The 20,119-nt window shown below is 43.6% G+C and overlaps 1 protein-coding gene across 3 annotated transcripts in view; it reads left to right on the top strand.

Moving 5' to 3' along the window:
• Window positions 1-20,119, top strand: part of TMEM132C (transmembrane protein 132C) — a 245,586-nt gene that overhangs the window by 136,607 nt on the left and 88,860 nt on the right. The gene's annotated exons all lie outside the window — the stretch shown is intronic.

Here is a 20,119-nt window from a genome sequence, read left to right as displayed (position 1 = left end):
TGGCCTGCCAGTGCCTGCTTTCCTGTTTCATACGTTTTTACTGAGACTTGGTGGGGTTATTTTACAGACAGAAAAGCAGTGCCCTTTTAGTAAGTAGGATTGTCTTCTGCAGCACATGGTTAAGTTGTATATTGCAGCTTTCAGTGAAAGTATTTTGCTCTTGCAAGGCATCATCTGAAGGCATTCTCAGCACTCTGCTCTACATTAGTCCATGCAGAGAATTTCCTTGTACAGATCCCAGCAAATCTTCCCTAGCACTGCACTTATTATTAGCCTCAAACCTGGGCTCATTGAAGAGTATCATAAAATCTTGGGTGGATGCTGGGTTGCTTATTGCTTTCTCATGCAGTTGGTTTGTGCTACCTTCAGGCGCAGAGAAACTGAGCAGATCCTAACATTTGTATTCCGTGCCCAGTCAGAGTGCCTGGGAAATATTAGACTTCTGTAAAGTGTGGTAATTTCTCTTGTCATGAGCAGCTCACTGATTCAATGTATTTACACTTGGTATCACTGCAGTTAGTGAGATTTGTAGGGCAGAGTTTGGGAGGGAGCAGTGTAAAGGGAAAGGAAAAATGTATCATTTGAGCTTGCCAGAAGTAAGGAAAAAAACAAACCAACAAAACAAGACAACAAAAAACAGTTTGAAAGGGAGGAGATGGCTTGAGGACTCTAAGTGTATTTGCAACTGCAGAACTATAATAGTCAGGTTGTCAGACCCCAAATTTAATTTCCACAATCCAATTTGCATAGAGTCTAATTAACCCATACAAATATTTTTAGCACTAATTATGCAAATGAAAGTCAATGTTTTAATTAATACCTCTTTCATTTCTCTATGTAAATAGTGGCTGTCTTCTGAAGGCATGACAAACCTGGCCTTGATTGAAATGTTTGTGTACCAGGAAGAGCTGGATAGGGAAACTTGGGCCTGTGTGTACTGAGGTCCTAGTGGGGAAGACTGCAAGGTAGTGGGTATTACAGTTACTGAGTTTCTAAGTGTCACATGGAGCCCTCTGTGCAGAGCACAAATATTCTCTTAACCTAATTTAATTTGGTTGAGAATTGCAAGTCCCTTATGGAATCTTTTGGTACTGTCACCATTTTTTTCAGGCTGGTTTAGCAGTGCAGTGTATTCGGGTGATGTGCAGTTCTGTAGCAAGGTCAGCACAGATGTGAGGGTGCTGTTCTGGAGTTCCAGCATCGATTTAGTCTAATCTTCTCTTGCAGCAATCTCAGCCAGCTCATAAATATGTTGGTTAATTTAAGCATGAAGAGGTGTTTCACACTCTCTCTGCAAAAGAGCTTCTGAAAAGCAAGTAAATGAAAGTTTGCACTTCTTGAATGTTTTATGAACGTTCACAGAGCTCAAGATGATGATAGTAAGCTTTTCTTCTCTACATGACCAGCTATTTCTACTACAGCTCAGAGAGACAGCTAACATGAAAGGAGAATGAGAGGTCTTCTACACTTGGGCCTTATTCCTCTGTTGCAACCAGCAGAGTAATTCAGCTCTTCCCTCCTATTGTCACACATCCCCAGCTAGTTGTGAAGTAAAAGTATTACTTGCAGTGATAATAGATTCTCAGTGCATTGGAGTGCCACCTCCTACAAACTATTTTGTGGTAGCCAGATAAAACTGCACCCAGGATTCGTTCTGGCCATAAGAGGGACAGAGATGTGGTGAGTTGTTAAGCACATGAGCAGAGGATTCTGGCCTTTCCCTGCGTGCTCTTAGTTGGAAATCTCCCTAATGCACCACGGAGAACCACTGCTCTCTTGCCTCTTCATATCCTTGGAAACAAATCCCTATCCTCAATCAAACTATTCATTTCTGTTGCCATGTTGCTTGGTTTTTCTTGCATATTTCTACTGTCATTAGTGTGTGGCTATAATTACATTGTAAGCACTTTGAAACAAGCAATTTCTATCTGAATGCAACACCACTTACAAGCTTTCACATTAGATAAATAATAAAACCCAAGGGACGTATTTTAGATACATCACATCAAGAATTGGTTGCCATTACATTTTGACAGTTTAAGTGGGTCACTCTTTTTTACTTATTTTTCCCCCCAGTCATTTTTGTTCTCTTTGAATTTGTGTTGCTGAAGCCAAGAGCTGTAGCTTCTTAACTTAGATTTATTCAGGGAGACTTTACCGCTCTAGCAAGTGACTAAAAACAGCTTGAAATCAGCAGTGTTTGTGTGCCTGATAATGCAATTTGTGATGAGATTCAAGTAGCTATTGATGAGAGTAACAACAGTGTTGATTAGTGAAAACAAGCCTTAGACTACTGCTTTGTCACTTGTTTTCCCTTGTTTCTGGAGGAAAACTGGTAGCTTTAAAATATGGCCTTGGGGTAGATGAAGAAATATTTTCTGTTATTATTAACTATTTACAGATTTTAATATTGCCTCTGTTTGGTTCCAGCCTAATTCTTGTGTGCTTGCTTTGTGATATACCATATCTTATCTACCCTGAGAAACTGCTTCAGTGAAAGGGCTTGCAGTACTTTGTTCTGGCTTGGTACCACAGGGTGTAAGAGCGATGCCAAGGCAGAGCAAAGGTTTTTTTGTAACCTCAGTACTTTTTACTGGGTTTTAATTTATTATTATTTTTGTTTGGGTGGATGAGTGGTTTGGATTAGTTGTCTGTGTGTGGGGGTTGTTTGTTCTACTAGCACACCTCCACCTACTAGTATGCTGTCAGCATGGGTTAAGAGTAGGAGGAAGGAAAGTTAGGGGATTTTCTTAAACTGGCTTCTCTGCTGTGCTAGTTTGAAGCAGGCTAGAATGTTTTGGTGAGAAGAACTAGATCACAGGCTGTGAAAGGAAAACAATGGTGATGTCTACTTCCCTCATAGGCTTGCTGAGGTGTATAGGAACAAAAAGTAAAACTTCGATAACCACTCTCACTTGGGCTGCTGGCTGAGCTGAGCTGCATCTCTAACCTCACCCTCCATTTTGGACTAATCCACTTTGCTTCCTAAGCCCCCTGGCCAAACCTCCATTCTTCCTTGGGACTGGGGTAAGGTTGAGAGGGGTAGGGGGAAGGTGAAGGGCTGGTTGAGAGCCCCTCCTGGGGACTCAGGTTTCTGGGAGGGAAGTTGTGTTTCTGTGTTACCTTTTTACCTGCTTGTATGTTGTGCTAGCTGTAAATATAAGCTTCATTCATATTTCCAGAGCTGGCTGAATCTAGTGTGGGTGATTTCTAAAGTGTGGGGGGGCAGGAAACACCCAAACCAACACATCTGCTAAAGGCAGGGCATCCTATAACTGCAGTGTCAAGAACTAAGCTGCAGCTATTCTGGCTGACCTAGGTCTAATTCTTCTTGCTCCTTCAGAGCTGGAAGTGGGCTGGAACTAGCTGCCTGCAGCCTGTTGGCGGGCTGATGTTTCTGCCCGTGCATGTTGTGCTTTGGTTTTGGAGGCGTGGAGACACCCAAGTGCTTTTGGTTTCTGTCAACAGGCTAGAGAAACTGAGTGTGGGAGAAGGGAGAGACGTTTAGAAAAGCTGGCATAATGGAAAACTGCTGTGATGTAGCACTTTATCCTCTTGGCCTTGAACCTTTTGAGAGGCCCATGGGCTTACAGCTCTCCAGCCATCTGTCTGATAAAGAGGCAGGCTTGGGAAGAGTGCTTCCAGATGTTATGTTTGTGTTTCAGACTGTGTCACAACCACTTATTCCCCCTCTCCACATGCACACACAGATTTTTGGGTTTGGGTTTGTTTTTTTTCCTTTTAAATACTGTCTGGGTATCATTGCATTCACATGGAAACAGCTAACAATGTTAGCAGGTTGTGTTTCATATCATTGGGACTTGGAGGAAAGCAACAAATCCATTACAATTCTGTGCGGGTCTCTCCTCTGTCTGGCAGCACCATATGTTGCCAAAGGATGTCAGTGAAGTGAATTCTCATGTGAATGTAAAAGTAAAGTGTGTATGTACAACATGATTCAAACTTGAGAAGCTCTAAGTGGTGCAGTGTGTGTGGCTGGCTACACCTGAAGGCAGTCTGTGCCCAACATATGGACACAGAGGAGAGCGTTCACACATCATGGGCAGGGTAGATGTTATTAATTCATTTGGAATCTGGGTCATCTTTCTCTGGCAGAGTTTTGGGTCAGGATGGTTTGCAGAGCTCAGCAGAGTGGCAGTAGTGTCTGCTGACCTCAAAACCATGCAGAGGACACGATTTTCACAAGGACACAGATGTTTGGTGGTGTTGGGTCAGGATTTTTTCATTGCTGTTGTTTATCCTTCTAACTGAGACAAGATCAGAGCCAAAATGGCACATGCTCTGCTTCTAGCAGTAGATGATTGGAAAGTTGTATACATCTTCAGGAGGTCACATCTATGTCTGCAGAAAATGATTTGTGCAAACTGCAGAGGTACTTTGAGAGCAAGGTGTCAGCAGTGGATCTCTTCTACCATTAATTTCTGAAACAAAACCAATTTCCACTAATTTATGAGGGAAGTCACATATGAACAAGCATTATGGCCTCCTGAGTGTTTTGTTTTAAGCAGCATGCATATTTTGGTGCAAATTAGGTGCAGTCTTTTAGGCTGCTGGCAAATTAGAGTGCAACCCTCAGAGCTTACAAGGTGAATCATTCTTGTGATGTGCATCTGTCTGCTTAAAATGACACATGGGAATGTTTGCATGTAGCTGTCAGTAACAGTATCAGAAATAATATAGCTAAGCCTTTACCTACTGCTTGAAAGATCCTTTCCCTCCACCCTCTCTCATCTGATTTCCTGAATAATTTATCTCTGCCTGCTGTCTTTGCATTTTCAGATTTCTTTTTATGTTAGGATGCCTGCTTCAGGTCAAATTAGGGCACAGATGTCTCCAGCATACGCTGTAGGTGCCAAAGACACACTGGACATCTGCACACATGGGGAAGGATCAGCCAGCTGAGCCTTGTAACAAAATCTTTTCTAGGGCACAGAAGACTAAGGTTAGAAGGCTGCTTCCCAAAGGAGCCTTTCATATGGCTCCTCTTTTGCTGCTTTGAATGTGAGGAGTGTTTATCAAAGCCTCAAGCTGGGGAGGGAGGAAGGATGAAGAATGTCTCTCATGTCTATTTCAGAAGTAGGCTGCTGCAGGAAGGAGGTGGATGCTCTGTTGCTGTTGCTTCACTCTGTCTGCTACGGTGTCCAAGTGTCTGTACAAACTGTCTTGGAGGGAATATTACTGTCTTACTGGGTACTTGTGGGAGCAGGGCAACTGGTTGAACCTTAGGAATACTGAGTGGTTTTGACTTAATGGGCATCTCTCACTCGCATTAAGGAAATGCAGTTTCTGGAGCCCCCAACACAAGCAGGACATGGAACTGTTGGAGTGAGTCCAGAGGAGGCCACCAAGATGCTCAGAGGGCTGCAGCAGCTCTGCTTTGAGGACAGGCTACAAGTGTTGGGGCTTTACAGCTTGGAGAAGGCTTCGAGGAGACCTTATAAGTGGCCTCTCAGTATCTGAAGAGGGCCTACAGGGAGGCTGGGAAGGGACTATTTACAAAGTCTTGTAGTGACACGATGAGGAGGAATGGGTTTAAACTGGCAGAGGGGAGATTTAAACTGGATCTTAAGAAGAAGTTGTTTGAAGTGAGGGTGGGGAAACACTGGCACAGGTTGCCCAGGCAGGTTGTGGCTGCTCCCTCCCTGGGGGTGTTCAAGGCCAGGTTGGTTGAGACCGCAAGCAACCTGTTCTAGTGGGAGGTGTCCCTGCCTATGGCAGGGGATTTGAACTGGGTGATCTTTGAGGTCCCTTCCAACCTAAACCATTCTATGATTCTAAAAGTGAATTCTCTGGGAGCCCTCACAGACAAGGACTGAGCCTGAAGGACCCTTTCTTTTCAGTCTTTTCAGTAATGCAAGTTCAGAAGGATTTCTCAAATTTGAGAACACTATAGCAATTCTCGTAGCAGCAACACCCCTCTGTCTCGTTTTCATCTAGCACCTACCACTGTGAGGCCCTGATCCATATTGAAAGTGTTTGCCATGCCATAATCTAAATAAATAAGACCATTATTATCAGTTAATTGTTTCAGTAGAAGTTTGTCTTGAACTTGTCATCAGCATAAACATCTCCTTTGTATCAGAGCAAGGCTGAGTTAGAAAACCAGCAGAGTCTGCACAAGTCTTGTACAAGGTACTAAATTGGAAGTATTGTTGTTCTTATCAGGTGTGTTGCAATGTTCTCCCTTCTGTTTGAAACTCAAAGGAAGGTCTTATAATCCAAGATGAAGTTTTTGAAAGCCTGTTGTGAGGCACTATTGAAATGGCTGATCTAGGGTAGAGTGTCCCTGCCCATGGCAGGGGGGTTGGAATTGGATGATCCTTGTGGTCCCTTCTAACCTTGACTGATTCTATGATTCTGTGACTTTCTCTTCAAGAGAAGAAAGGTGGAGTCGTCGTCCCTGGGGCAGTTCAAGGCAAGGTTGGATGTGGCACTTGGTGCCATGGTCTAGCCTTGGGCACTGTGGTAAAGGGTTGGACTTGATGATCTGTGAGGTCTCTTCCAACCTTGGTGATACTGTGATACTGTGATACTGTGATTATCTTGTGTCTATTAAATGAGATCTCTACAGAGCCCAGTTTGGAGTATTTTTTTGTTTTAATTTATTATTTTTCAATTAAATATAAATATATCTTAATGGCATTGTTGTTCCTGGAGCTGTTGGGAAGCAGAAGGGCTGAAGCACCAAGAGAAAAGTTGTTCTTCACATAGTTCATGCTCAAAGCATCACATTTGTTTGTTCAGCAGTTCTGTATAGTTTGGAAAAACTTTTTACATGCTTATCCAAACCAAATGCTGGAGGCTTAGCCACTGCATGAGCCTTGCTGAGAAAGCTGCTGTCAGTGCCTTCCCTGCTTTCCAGTCAGCTTGGATATATTGTTTTATTTCATTAGCATGTAAATAGAGCACAGCCCCACACATATTAAATAGAATGAGATGTGCAATCATGGAATAACGAGACAACAGCTTTATAACCATATCAAATTGATAGGTGGGTTCAATAATAACTGTAATTCCTCTTGTCCAGGGTGAGATTATGTTTTGTTGTCTGACACAGTAATAATTTCTTGGGGAGTGACTAGAAAACAGAGAGTCTTATTTCAGCCTTTTGCTTAAGTCTGAGCATGTGTTTTGCAGAGCTCCTACAATATGCAGTGGGAGAAGCTGCTTGCCCCTCGTGTCTTCTGGCCAAAGATGCCGCCTCTCACCTCTTGCACACAGCAATCCCAGTTGCTTTCCATGTCACAAGCTTGTCTGTGAAGATCTCTTTCTTGTGCAGCACATTCCTGGGCTGTCACTTCCGTTCATTTTTTGTCTTTGCACTTTAAAACCTGAAATCTAATTTAGGGTGAGGTCAGTTCTTACTTGCGCGTGAGAGTTGGCATGGTTTGGGTGTATTAGCAGCTATTGTAACGTAGCCTTCATTGTGATTTGCAGGCAGTGGAAGATAAGAGACAGAAGATGCAGAGTTGTGGAGGGAGGAATTTGTGCATGTGTATTTTTTCTCACACTGTCTTTGAAGCAGAAACATCTGCTGAAAGCCATAAACAGCTGAGTTCAGCAGTACCGTGTCACACTGCCAAGCAACTCTTCTTTCCTCTGTAGCTTTCACAGCAGAGGAAATAAATCAGTCAGACAATAAAGACTGAAGAAAATTTAAGAAGAAGCACCAAACCCCAAACTTTCTAGAATAAAGTGATTATTTGTTAGTATTCACTGGAGCAAATTGAACCCAGTTTTTTTACACACATAAGCCCTCTGTACCATTGCTGCTTGAGGAATTTCATAATGTCAAAACTGAACTTAAGATGCTTAAAAGTAGTCGAGGGAGACCCCTGAAAAATAAGCTACAGTCTTGTAAAATAGAGTTAGATGATTTTAAACACTCTTCCCATCATGCCTCTGTCGGATCAGTACCAGCTGACAGTGGTAAAGTGTCACCATTTATCTGAGACCTTTACATTTCTTTAGACACAGCACAATATATTAGGCAGGTTTCTGCACTGGCTTACTGAGATTTAATTTTCCACTGAAAGTTACTTTAGTTTGATGTGCTGCTGCCTATTTAAAGTTCAGAGGGGAAAAAAAATCTTTGTTTCTTTCTTTTGTTGCACAATACTGAAGACTTCTCTATGATGCAGATGGAAAATTATTATATAGATGCTAAATCTTTGTTGTAAGTTTTACAAATTAAGGAAGGTTGCTGAGAAACCCAGTAGCTCATGGTTCATGGGTTCACAGGTTCACAGGATGTTAAGGGTTGGAAGGCACCCAAGGAGATCCTCGAGTCCAACTCCCCTGCCAGAGCAGGACAATACTATCTAACACAGATCACACAGGAACACATCCAGACAGGCCTTGAAAGTCTCCAGAGAAGGAGACCCCACAACCTCTCTGGGGAGCCTGTTCAGTGCTCTGTGACCTTTACAAGAAAGAAGTTCCCCCTTGTGTTGAGGTGGAGCCTCCTGTGCTGCAGCTTACACCCATTGCTCCTTGTCCTATCCCAGGGAGCAGTGAGCAGTGAGCAGAGCCTTTCATTGTCATCATTGTCCCCTGACCCTCAGCTCCCAGATATTTATAAACACGTATTAAATCCCTTTTCAGTCTTCTCCAGACTAAACAGTCCCAGCTCCCTCAGCCTCTCCTCATCAGGCAGTGTTCCAGTCCCCTAACCTTACTGGTAGCCCTCTGCTGGATCCTCTCCAGCAGATCCCTGTGCCTCTTAAACTGGGGAACCCAAAGCTGAACACCATAGTCAAGATGGGGTCTCACCACGACAGAGTAGAGGGGAAGGAGAACCTCCCTTGATCTGCTGGGCACACTCTTCTTAATACACCCCAGGATTCCATTTGCCTTCTTGGCCACAAGGGCACATTGCTGTCCCATGGATATTATCCACCAGCACTCTCAGGTCCCTCTCCACAGAGCTGCTCTCCAGCAGATCACTTCCCAACTTGTACCGGTGGAGTTTAGTAATCCTCCCCAGATGCAGGACTCTGCACTTACCTTTGTTGAACCTCATTTGGTTCCTCTGTGTCCAGCTCTCAGTCTGTCCAGGTGTTGCTGGATGGCTGCACACTCTTCAGCTGGATCAGCCAAGCCTCCCAGTTCCATAACTACTGACTCAGGATTTTACAATGTGTTGCTGGTGCTATTGGTTTCTGTTCCTCCCTTGTAGCAGAGCTCTCCCTCCAGTCCCCACTCGTGGCTGTCACTTCAGCTGAGATTGTTAGGTTCTGTTCCCAGCTGACCTGTGTGTGTAATGAAATCAGTGATGTTACTTGTATACCTGCAGTGAGGGATGGTTAAACACTGGTCCTGCTGCCTTTTTCCTTCAGAGACCACATCCTGTGTCTTTTGTTGTTGTACTTCCCACCAGGCCTGTGGGTTTTACACACTGCATTTTTTCCTCTCTCCTTTTTAAAATTCAAAAGGCTTTTAAAGACATTTCATTAACCTCTGCCATTACATCCATCACATATCCTGCAGTTGGAGATGTAATAAAAGAACAATTTTATAAGCTCGTTAAAATTAACACTTAAAATCATTTGTATGATTGATACTGGCTTTGTAGCAGAAGTTGAGTCTTCATAAACATTTGCACACCCAAGTGTTGTCTCGTTAGCACCAGTTCTACATTGATTTAGCTCCACTGTGTTGAATAAAATTAATCTACTGATCCTCTCTTCTGTAGTTTAAGCCAGGATCAAGCCTTAGATGATCATAAATGTTTGTTTAAACTCATTTGTAGTATCCAGTTCTGTGATGCCAAACCTACATGGAGTCCTGAACTGCATCGGTCTGCAGACCTGATCTGTCTGTGCATCAGTCCAGGTGTGTTCCTTCTTTGAGCCCCTCTCATTTCAGGCTTAGAAACCCTTGCTCTTCTTCAGTTGTCTTCTTAAAAAAAACATGCTAACAACTACAACTCTTGTTCTGCAGCTCTGTATTTCTTTCCTTGTTTCCACGCACTCTTGTCTGTCCCCATCCATCTGCTGTCCCTCTTTTGCTAGAGCAGCAGGCTTGCTGAAGCAGGCAGCATCTTTATTGGTTGTACAATAGGAAGCAGGATCCTCACCAGTGACTACACTCCCTCTCTTCATAGCAGTAATAAATAATCACCTCCTTTGTCCAAATAATTCTGTGTCTCGGCCTGCAAATACTTAGAATCATAGAATCAGTCAGGGTTGGAAGGGACCACAAGGATCATCTAGTTCCAACCTCCTTGCCATGGGCAGGGACACCCTAGCCTAGATCAGGCTGCCCAGAGGCTCATCCAGCCTGGCCTTAAACACCTCCAGGGATGCACTTGAGTGCATCCATTTCGTGGGGTGAAGCATGTTTGAAACTTCTGCTGGGGATAACAATAACTTGTTGCATAACTACTAACAGGTCACATTACCACTGCTTCGGACTGAGTGAAGCAGCATCATTATTGCTCTGCAAGCACTTTACAGCATCTGAGCACTGTTAGCAAACATGATAGTTTGTGTAGTTCAAGCTGGACATAGCACAACTCAGCAAACCCAAGCACTGCTCACATTCTGTTTGGGTGGATCCCATTCAATCCTCCCTGCACCTTTTGCATAACAGCTAGAGATTATAAATATTTTTTTCACAAGCCTAGAAAGTAAAAATCTTTGCCTATTACAGACAAAGTAACTCCTGTAATCTACAAAAAACCAGCTTGTATCAGAGGTCGTTGCAGTTCTCCACAGGTAACTGACTTAAGCAAAAGAAATAGTGTCTCTCTGAGCTTCTCCAAGTCACCAGCAAGTTCCTGTTTATCTGCAGGGAGACCTCAGGTATTCTGCATACTGGGAATGAAGGAAGATCTTGTTTTTCTCCACTGTCACTTCATGGTGAATAACAGCAAATACTGAAATTTTAGAAGGCAACTGTTTGGGTTTTTTTGGGTTGTATTTTTTTTAAGAGCTGTGCAGTCCCTGAAGTGTAAATCAGTGTACAGTTTGTCTTGCTGTGTCAAATGCTTGTACAAATCACTTGGTTTGAGTTGGTTTTTGTTACAGAAATTGGTGGGTCAGAGAGGACATAGGAAGTGTTTGCAGGATGCTGTGTATTTCCTGGCAGCTGAACAAGGCAGAGGTGGGCTGCTCTTTTGAGAGGTAGTAGGTGTCTGTGAGTTCTCAAAAAGTACAGTTATGGTCCACCAAATCCCAGCCATCTAAGCCCCCTGGGGTTGCATTTTGCTCAGTAGACAATACTGGACAATGAGGATTTGTAAGCTTGGTCGTTTGTAACACTTTTAAAAGGAAAGAAAACTAAAATGAGAGTAGCAGTATTAGAGACAAGCTGCCAGTGCTTTTTGAATACACTTTTCCCCTAAGCCAAGAAATTCACTACTCTGTCAACCACTGGCATACATCAGTGTGTGCCTGCTGAAGCAGTGCATGTCAGTCTGTCCCACTACCATGCACTAAAAACTCAGACAACTTTCCTGTTATTGTTTTACCAAGGTGTAATGTCTTGGGGAAGTAAGTTTATTAAAGAAAACTCTTGCAGAAAGGTTGGGTTTTGTTGGTTTGGGTTTGGGGTGTTTGTTTTGGTTTGTTTTTTTGATAGATCAATACTGATTCCTGATTGTCTGCCAGGAGTTTGAGTCCCAGCTAAATTTCTAAGGAAGAAACTTCAGCTTCATTAAAGCAAATGAGAAAATTCTCTTTGCAGTCTGAATTTCACCCCAAGTCTAGGCTACGTTTTTACTCTTCTCTCCTTCTGTGCTAGTTTGAAGCAGGCTAGAATGTTTTGGTGAGAAGAACTAGATTACAGGCTGTGAAAGGGAAACAAGGCTGATGTCTGCTTCACTCATAGGCTTGCTGAGATGTATAAAAACAAAAAGCAAAACATAGCTATCCACTCTCACTTCTGCTGGGGACCTGGCTGAGCTGCATCTCTAACCTCACTCCTCTCTGCCCTTTCTTTGACTAATCCACTTTGCTTCCTAACCCCCTGGCCAAACCTCCATTCTTCCTTGGGACTGGGGTAAGGTTGAGAGGGGAAGGTGAAGGGGTGGTTGAGAGCCTCTCCTGGGGACTCAGGTTTCCAGGAGGGCTGCTGTATTTCTATATTACCTTTTACCTTGTATATTTCTATATATAACTGTATATACTGTAAAAAAAACCCTCCTTGTATATTGTGCTAGCTGTAAATATAAGCTTCATTCATATTTCCAGAACTGACTGAGTCTAGTCTGGGTGATTTCCAAAGTGTGTGTGTGTGGGGGGGGGGGGGGGGGGGGGCGGGGAACACCCAAACCATCACACCTTCCTTTTCTCTGACATGATTCTAATATCCTCTTTCCAATGCAAGGCTGTGAACAACAGCTTACACAGTTCCCTTCCATGTGCATACCTGCATACATGATGGTAATTATTACAAAAGGAGTTTTAAGTAGCACTCTATTGATTTTTGGTTTCCAGGCTGCAAATTAATGGACTAAGCAGCCACTCTTTGTAATCACACTAGTAGAAATTCAATAATGACTCTGCCAGAGTACTTGAGTGACCTCAGCCACTGACTTCATTCCAATTTCAACTATTTTTAATGAGACTGACATATTGAGCAGTGCCTTTGGATGGCTTGAAAACAAGGTGTCCTGCCAACCACAGCATTACCGATAGAACAGCTAACAAGAATTTCAGTATTTCACAGAGTCATAGAATCAAGCAGGTTGGAAGAGACCTCCAACGTCATCCAGTCCAACCTAACACCCAGCCCTGGCCAATCAACTAGACCATGGCACTAACTGCCCCATCCAGGCTTTCTTTGAACACCTGCAGGGACGGTGACTCCACCACCTCGCTGGGCAGCCCATTCCAATGCCAATCACTCTCTCTGTGAAGAACTTCCTCCTAGACCTCTCCCAGCACAACTTGAGACTGTGTCCCTGTTATGGTCTGGGGGTTACCTCGCCCCCCCACACTTTGTATTTGCCCCATCTAACTCAGACGGCCCCTGGGAATATAGATGAAGCAATTTATTTACAGCTAGCAGAATTTACAAGCAGCTATTTACAATATATACAGTTATATACAATTATACACAGAAATATACAAAGGATAAACAATACAAAAGCACAACTCCCCTCCCAGAAACCTGAGTCCCCAGGAGGGGCTCTCAAACCACCCCAACACCTCCCCCGGCCCTCTCAACCTTACCCCAGTTCTCAGGAAGAAAAGAGGTGCAGCCAAGAGGTTAGGGAGCAAGGTTAGTAGGAGCAGGGTTAATGAGATGTGTCTCGGTCTAAGGCAAAAGCAAGAGTGAAAACAAAATGGAGAAAAAGTCTTTCTTCTTCCCAGAGTTCTCAGCATGACTGTGAGAGAAGTTGACATCAATTGTTTTCATTTCACTGCCCGTTATCAAGTTCTTTTACCAAAACATTCTAGCTTGCTTCAAACTAGCACAATCCCCTTGTTCTATTGCTGGTTGCCTGGGAGAAGAGACCAACCCCACCTGGCTACAGCCTCCCTTCAGGTAGTTGTAGACAGCAATGAGGTCACCCCTGAGCCTCCTCTTCTCCAGGCTGCACACCCCCAGCTCCCTCAGCCTTTCTGCACAGGGCTGTGTTCCAGGCCCCTCAGCAGCTTCATTGCCCTTCTCTGAACACCTTCCAGCACCTCAACATCTCTCTTGAATTGAGTAGCCCAGAACTGGACACAGCACTCAAGGAAAGCCCTGACCAGTGCTGAGTACAGGGGTAGAAAACCTCCCTTGTCCTACTGGCCACACTGTTCCTGATGCAGGCCAGGATGCCATTGGCTCTCCTGGCCACCTGGACACACTGCTGGCTCATGTCCAGCTACTCTCTACCAGTACTCCCAGGTCCCTTTCTTCCTGGCTGCTCTCAGCCACTCTGTCCCCAGCCTGTATTGCTGCTTGGGGTTGTTGTGGAACCCTGCACTTGGCCTTGTTATATCTTGTTGAATTCGTATCTGTTCTCTTAGCCAAAATAGTTTACACCTTCTGTGTGGCCACGTCCATTAGGACGTAATAAAGAGATTTCTGATAGAATATTTCATGCAAACCATATATATCAGATTTAAGCCAAATCTGAGCTCAGCAATCTCCACAGACAATCTCTAGAGGCACAGAATCTCTGTGGTTAGTTTAGAATCATAGCATCAACCAGGTTGGAAGAGACCTCCAAGATCATCCAGTCCAACCTATCCCCCAGCCCTATCCAATCGACTAGACCATGATACTAAGATGTTCTGCTAGGTTTAGAGGTTTGAATTTATTTGATCATCATTTCTGATGACATTTTTGTCATCTCTGCAAAAGTGTGCTGGGGTGATCCACTTGGAGATGCTGTTTGTCAATTTGTGTCTTAAGAAATATTCAGGAATTTAATGAGACTGACTGGGAGGGAATATTTAAAACCAGATTTTATCCATTGCTGCATCTCTGTTTGGGAATTTAAGCATGTGTAGTTTCACAGCCTGGGTATACCTGCTGTGATTTCCTCACAACACTCTGGTAAACTCCAATGCATTACAGATGAACCCAATTTAATTGCATAGGAAATAGAAGCCATTCCCAAAGATACTCCTTAGAAAAGTTAACCTAGAAATGTCATGACAAGCGTAGGGGACTTGATCATTAAGGATTTGCTAGAAACACAGCTTTTGCTAGCATTAGCTCTGAAACCATCAGACAAAGAGATTGCTACCATGATCGGTTAAAGCTATAGTAATCCATTTGAGAGGCAGTCTCTCCTGCTCTTTTCAGTGTTCCTAGGGCTGGTAGGACCACTGAGGTGAGATGAAACAAACACATAGTCATCAAACATATATAATTCTCACATCCTTCAATGATGCAAGTCAATAGAAATTTGTTGTGGTTCACTGTGCTTCACATATAAATTCACCATCTCAGTTTATCAGAAGAAGAGAAATCTGAGGAGATAACCCAGAGTCATGGAGCAGGCTTCCATGTGGAGCAGAACCCAGAACGTCTGAGGCCAGTGTTTTTTACAGACACTGCTGCCTGTCTTGGCCATAAGTAGGCTCTGACAATCTCTTTTTAGTGGTGTGCAGCAATAAGATAAGGCTACAAACTGGAATGTAGAAGGTTTCACCTCACCATGAGGAGAAATTTCTTTACAGTCAGGGTGACAGAGCACTGCAGCAGGCTACCCAGTGAGGCTGTGGAGTCTCCTTCTCTGGAAACTTTCAAAACCCACCTGGATGTAATCCTGTGTGAACTACCCTGGGTGATTCTGCCTTGGCAGAACTTGAACTTGAACTGCATGATCTGTGGAGGTCCCTTCCAACCTCTAAAGTTTGGTGATTCTGTGGAATGTTTGAAAAGTGTGAACTCTTCACCATTATCTGCTCCCAGAAGAATACTGATTTCATTGCCTTTGCTTGGAGTGCTGCACCTTGACAACAGGTTTTGAAAAGATGTGTCTGTAATTGCCAGTTGTAGAACTCAGTGTTGTAATAGCAGTTCATACCTGAGTCTCTGCACAGAAAGGAATAACTAAGTTTTAAATTTGCAGCCCAATTCAGCAGTCAGTGAAGTCTGAAGACGATCCATTATCTTTGAGTTCTGCTCTTGATTAACTTTGAAACAGCTTATACTTACTAAATATGTGTAGAACTACCAACTATGCACACCACTGAGCGCATTAATTGCTGCCTAAAGGAAGAAGATGGAAAAAAATCAGTCTCTCAGCAGTCCTCAGTTGTTTGCTTCAGGTTTTCCTACCCAAGTCTTTCCTTTTCCCTCTGTTTTCTGAAGAACTTCACAGGATCACAGGATGTTAGGGGTTGGAAGGGACCCAAGGAGATCATCGAGTCCAACCCCCCTGCCAGAGCAGGACAACACTGTCTAACACAGATCACAGAGGCCTTGAAAGTCTCCAGAGAAGGAGACTCCACAACCTCCCTGAGGAGCCTGTTCCAATGATGTGTGACCCTTACAGTGAAGAAATTCCCCCTTGTGTTGAGGTGGAACCTCTTTTGCTGCAACTTGCACCCATTGCTCCTTGTCCTGTCCCAGGGAGCAGTGAGCAGAGCCTGTTCCCCACCTCCTGGTCAGCCCTCAGATATTTATAACCATTATCAAATCCCCTCTAAGTCTTCTCTTTTCCAGACTAAAAAGCCCCAGGTCCCTCATCCTCTCCTCATCAGCCATGTCCTCCAGTCCCCTAATCATCCTCATAGCCCTCTGCTGGACTCTCTCCAGTAGATCCCTGTCCCTCTTAAACAGGTGAGCCCAAAACTGAACACAGTATTCAAGATGGGGTCTTAGCAGGGCAGAGTAGAGGGGAAGGAGAACCTCCCTTGATCTGCTGGACCACTCTTCCTAATACACCCCAGGATCCCATTGGCCTTCTTGGCCACAAGAGCACATTGCTGTGCCAGGGTTAACTTGTTATCCAGTTAACTTTTTTTGGTTATCTGTTACAACTTCATCATACTGTGGTTTTACCCTGCTTACTAACTTAAGGTTTGGGATGAGATTTGTTGCTGGTTCCTGCTATAATGGCAGCATCTACTACAAGATCTGCTTTATCTCATCCAGTCTGGATTTAGGCTTTAGTGCCTCCCTGTATCCTGTCAATTAACCTGCCAGGGATTTCTCAAGGTTTTCTTTTATGGGGCGAGTGGAATTTTCTGTATGATGCTACCCCCTTTCCCAGCCACTGGGAAGATTTGCATTAAGTGTTGAGTTCTTTCATAATATTAATCAAATCTTAGTTTGGAATTGTGTATCCTGGAAAGGGGAGGAGTTTGTAATGGTTTTTCCTTGTGTGGGTAATATAGCAGCAAGCCCTTCACATATCTGTGCATGTGAGTATGTGTTCTTTTTTTCTTAATTGTTATTATTTGTGTTTGCCAGGCCTATAATATTAACTTGTCATCATGCCAGTAATCTATTTGTTCCTTTGCCAAGACTTCAAGTCCTTTCCTATGTTAGGAAAGCATATTCCTCTTTTCTGCAGTTCCGCAGATTTAGCTGTGGACTGAAGAAAAATGAAGCATTCAAGTTCCACTCTCGGTGTGCACCAAGCAGATGTTGGCAGCAGCTCCCATGGAAAGACTGTCAGCTGTCAGAGGCCAGCATTTTATTCTGTTCTTCTTGAGGTCATTAAGGACAACCACAAACAACCACTGCCGCAAAGCAGCCATCAGCACCACCACTACAAAATAACCACCAGCACCACATCAAGGACAAGGAGCAGACAGCTCTGAAACACACAGGTGGAGCTTGTGGGGAGACTTGCTTCCTGTCTGCCTACATCACTTGCTTCTTGCTATGCAGAAAATGGCACTAACCTAAAAGCACAGAGCTTGGGTCTTCACATCTCAAAGCTTTTCACAGAATCACAGAATTTCTTAGGTTGGAAAAGACCTTCAAGCTCATCGAGTCCAATCATTAGTTTCACACTGACAAGTCCCTGACTAAACCAAATCCCTCAGCACAACATCTTATCACTATGAATTGCTATGCTTGGAAAGGACCAGCAGGATCATCCAGTCCAACCTTCATCCCAGCATCCTTCATCACTAGACCATAGCCTCAAGCACCACATCCACTCTCCTTTTAAACACCTTCCAGGAACAGCAACTCCACCACCTCCCTGGGCAGCCTATTCCAGTGCCTGACCATCTGCTCAGTAAAGAACTTCCTCCCAACAGCCAACCTAAACCTCCCCTGACACAACTTGAGGCCATTTCCTCTCGTCCTATCATTAGTAATTTGGGAGAAGAGACCAGCTCCAGCCTCTCTACAACCTTCTTTTATGTAGTTGTAGAGAGCAATAAGTAATTTCCGCAGTCTGGAGCCTAAGATGCTCTGCAGATTAGCACTAAGTCACCACAGAATCACAGAATTAACCAGGTTGGGAAAGACCTTTGAGATCATCGAGTCCAACCTATCATCTAACACCTTCTAATTAACTAAACCATGGCACTGAGTGCCTCATCCAGTCTCCTTTAAACACCTCCAGGGCATCTCCACCAAGCCCTGTGCACTTTGCCTCAGCAGTGGGAATTTGAAAGTAAAAAAAGAGAATCAGAGGGAATAATTAGCTGGGTCACCAAGTGGTCAGGCTTGCAGGACTGAAGTGGCAAGAAGGACTCTGTGAGTAGGAAGTGGTGCTTGTGCTGACCACATCTCTTCTAAGCCTTTAAAAGTTTTCTTTCTTCAATTAAAATCAAGTGTAGATTATGTGAGCATTTCAACTTCTGTCTTCCATGTCTCTGTGTTACTCTTTCACAAATTTTAGTGCATCTGACTCCTGTAGCCAAAACCTCTCGGTTACTGTCGCCCTCTGAGTAGCTTAATGACAATAATCCAGCAGGGAAAAATAGAGTTTAAGTGAATAGAAATGATTGTTAGATGCAGGAAAAATGTGCCAAAAGTCATTCAATCTTTGTTAACTAGATGTAATTTAAATTATAAAAGAAAGTACTGAAATTACTACTCTTGGAAGGGAATCCAAAACTCTCATGGTGGTTGTTTTTTAAAAGAGAAGTTTCTTCTTGGGGCTAATATTATAAGGTTCTTTGTATTGAAAACAGCATAGTGCTAAGCAAAGACTAGAGGTCAAAGTTATTAGAGAGAAAGATAAACTTTAAATATATAGCTTTGTAGTTTACAGTACATCACTTATGCTGTTGGCTTCCTTCAATGCATTCTTAACCACTAGGCTGTGGAAATGAAGTTACCTTAACATTTATACAAGGGACTGTATATAACTAATATCAGACCTGAAAATGGGATAAACTGTGGTGATACCTGAAAACAGGTTTGCAAGCCTAGAACTTGAATGCTTTTCCAGACTTTCCTAAAAGTGGGGAAGAGTTAACCTTCAGTGACCTTGTAGGACTCCTGTCTCTCTAGTCTCCCCTGTAAACCAGTTTCCACATTTGTCTGTCTTTATGCTCTGTCTTAGACTTATTGAGGTGGATACAAATCACCTCCCTAACTTCTCCCTTTTCTAAGATATATGCTGGGGATAATGGCCATTATTCCTTTACTTGACATTCCAGGTTAAAAATACCAAATGCACTCAACTCAGTCCTCTCTCTAGTTCCAGTCAATTTGTGGGGAGGACATTGATTTAATTAATTACCCATTTGCAGCTGAAATGCACTGGAAGTTGCTTGGGTGACCTCTAGATTGTCTAATGGCTGAGGCATGGGACCTGTCCATCACAGGCAGTGCTTTGGCCTGTGCCAGTCTCAGGGTCCGTAGCGTCAGGAGGAGGCAATGGTTAGTTTCTTGTATCCATAAGATTTGCTTTGAACTCGGTCAACTTTTTCCTGGGTGCTGCATTGTTGGGTAGCATCCAAACATTTCTTAATTCTAAGTGGTCAGCCTCTTCTGAGTCATGGTATCTGCCATGCAGCATAATGAGCTTCCTGGGTGGCATGCAAGCCGTTGCTGCTCCCAGAGTGTTATGCTACGGAAGAGCTGGGTTTTCTGTCACAGGGGATCCAGGAGGAAGCTCAGCAGTGTCCATGTGTTAACATGTTAATTGTCATAAAACCATCCAGGCTTCTCTAACACAATCCTCCTTCATTTCTGTTAAACACTGATCAAGCCCCTAAAGAGAAGAACTTTGCTCTTACGTGAGGTGGTTGTAGTCTCTGCACTTTACTGCTAAAGCTAAAGCAAGCAAGGGGAGGCTGTGCTGCTAATTCTGAATATATACATTCTTTAGCTCTCTCCCTCTCACCAAGCCTTAAGCTTGTTGCCTAAAAAGTGCCCTTTGCAAGAAAAATCTCTAGTGCAGCAGAGCTGGTTGATTTGCTGGTGACCTGCCTGTAAGGACTGCATTACTCACTTGTCCTTTGAACATGAAAAGACAGACAGGTGGAGCCTGGGGTATTACTTGGTACAAAGCAAACATTTAAAAAGCACCAAGTTTCGGGTCCTTATTGGTAATGGAAAGTGCTATTTTCAAAAGTGCCATTTGACATTTAGAAGATTAACTGGTATTGACTTCCTGTGTGAGTTGGGCTCCTGAGTATCTGAGTCACTTTTGGAAACTTGAGTTGGCCATCTGTTTCACTTAGGCTTTGCAGCGCCAAGTGAAGCAATGCATAAATGCTTTGATGACTAT

This window comes from Pogoniulus pusillus, chromosome 30 (assembly GCF_015220805.1).
Source record: "Pogoniulus pusillus isolate bPogPus1 chromosome 30, bPogPus1.pri, whole genome shotgun sequence".
Lineage (NCBI taxonomy): Eukaryota > Metazoa > Chordata > Aves > Piciformes > Lybiidae > Pogoniulus > Pogoniulus pusillus.
Note: the sequence above shows the minus strand (reverse complement) of the source record. Positions and strands in the feature narration are given on the sequence as shown.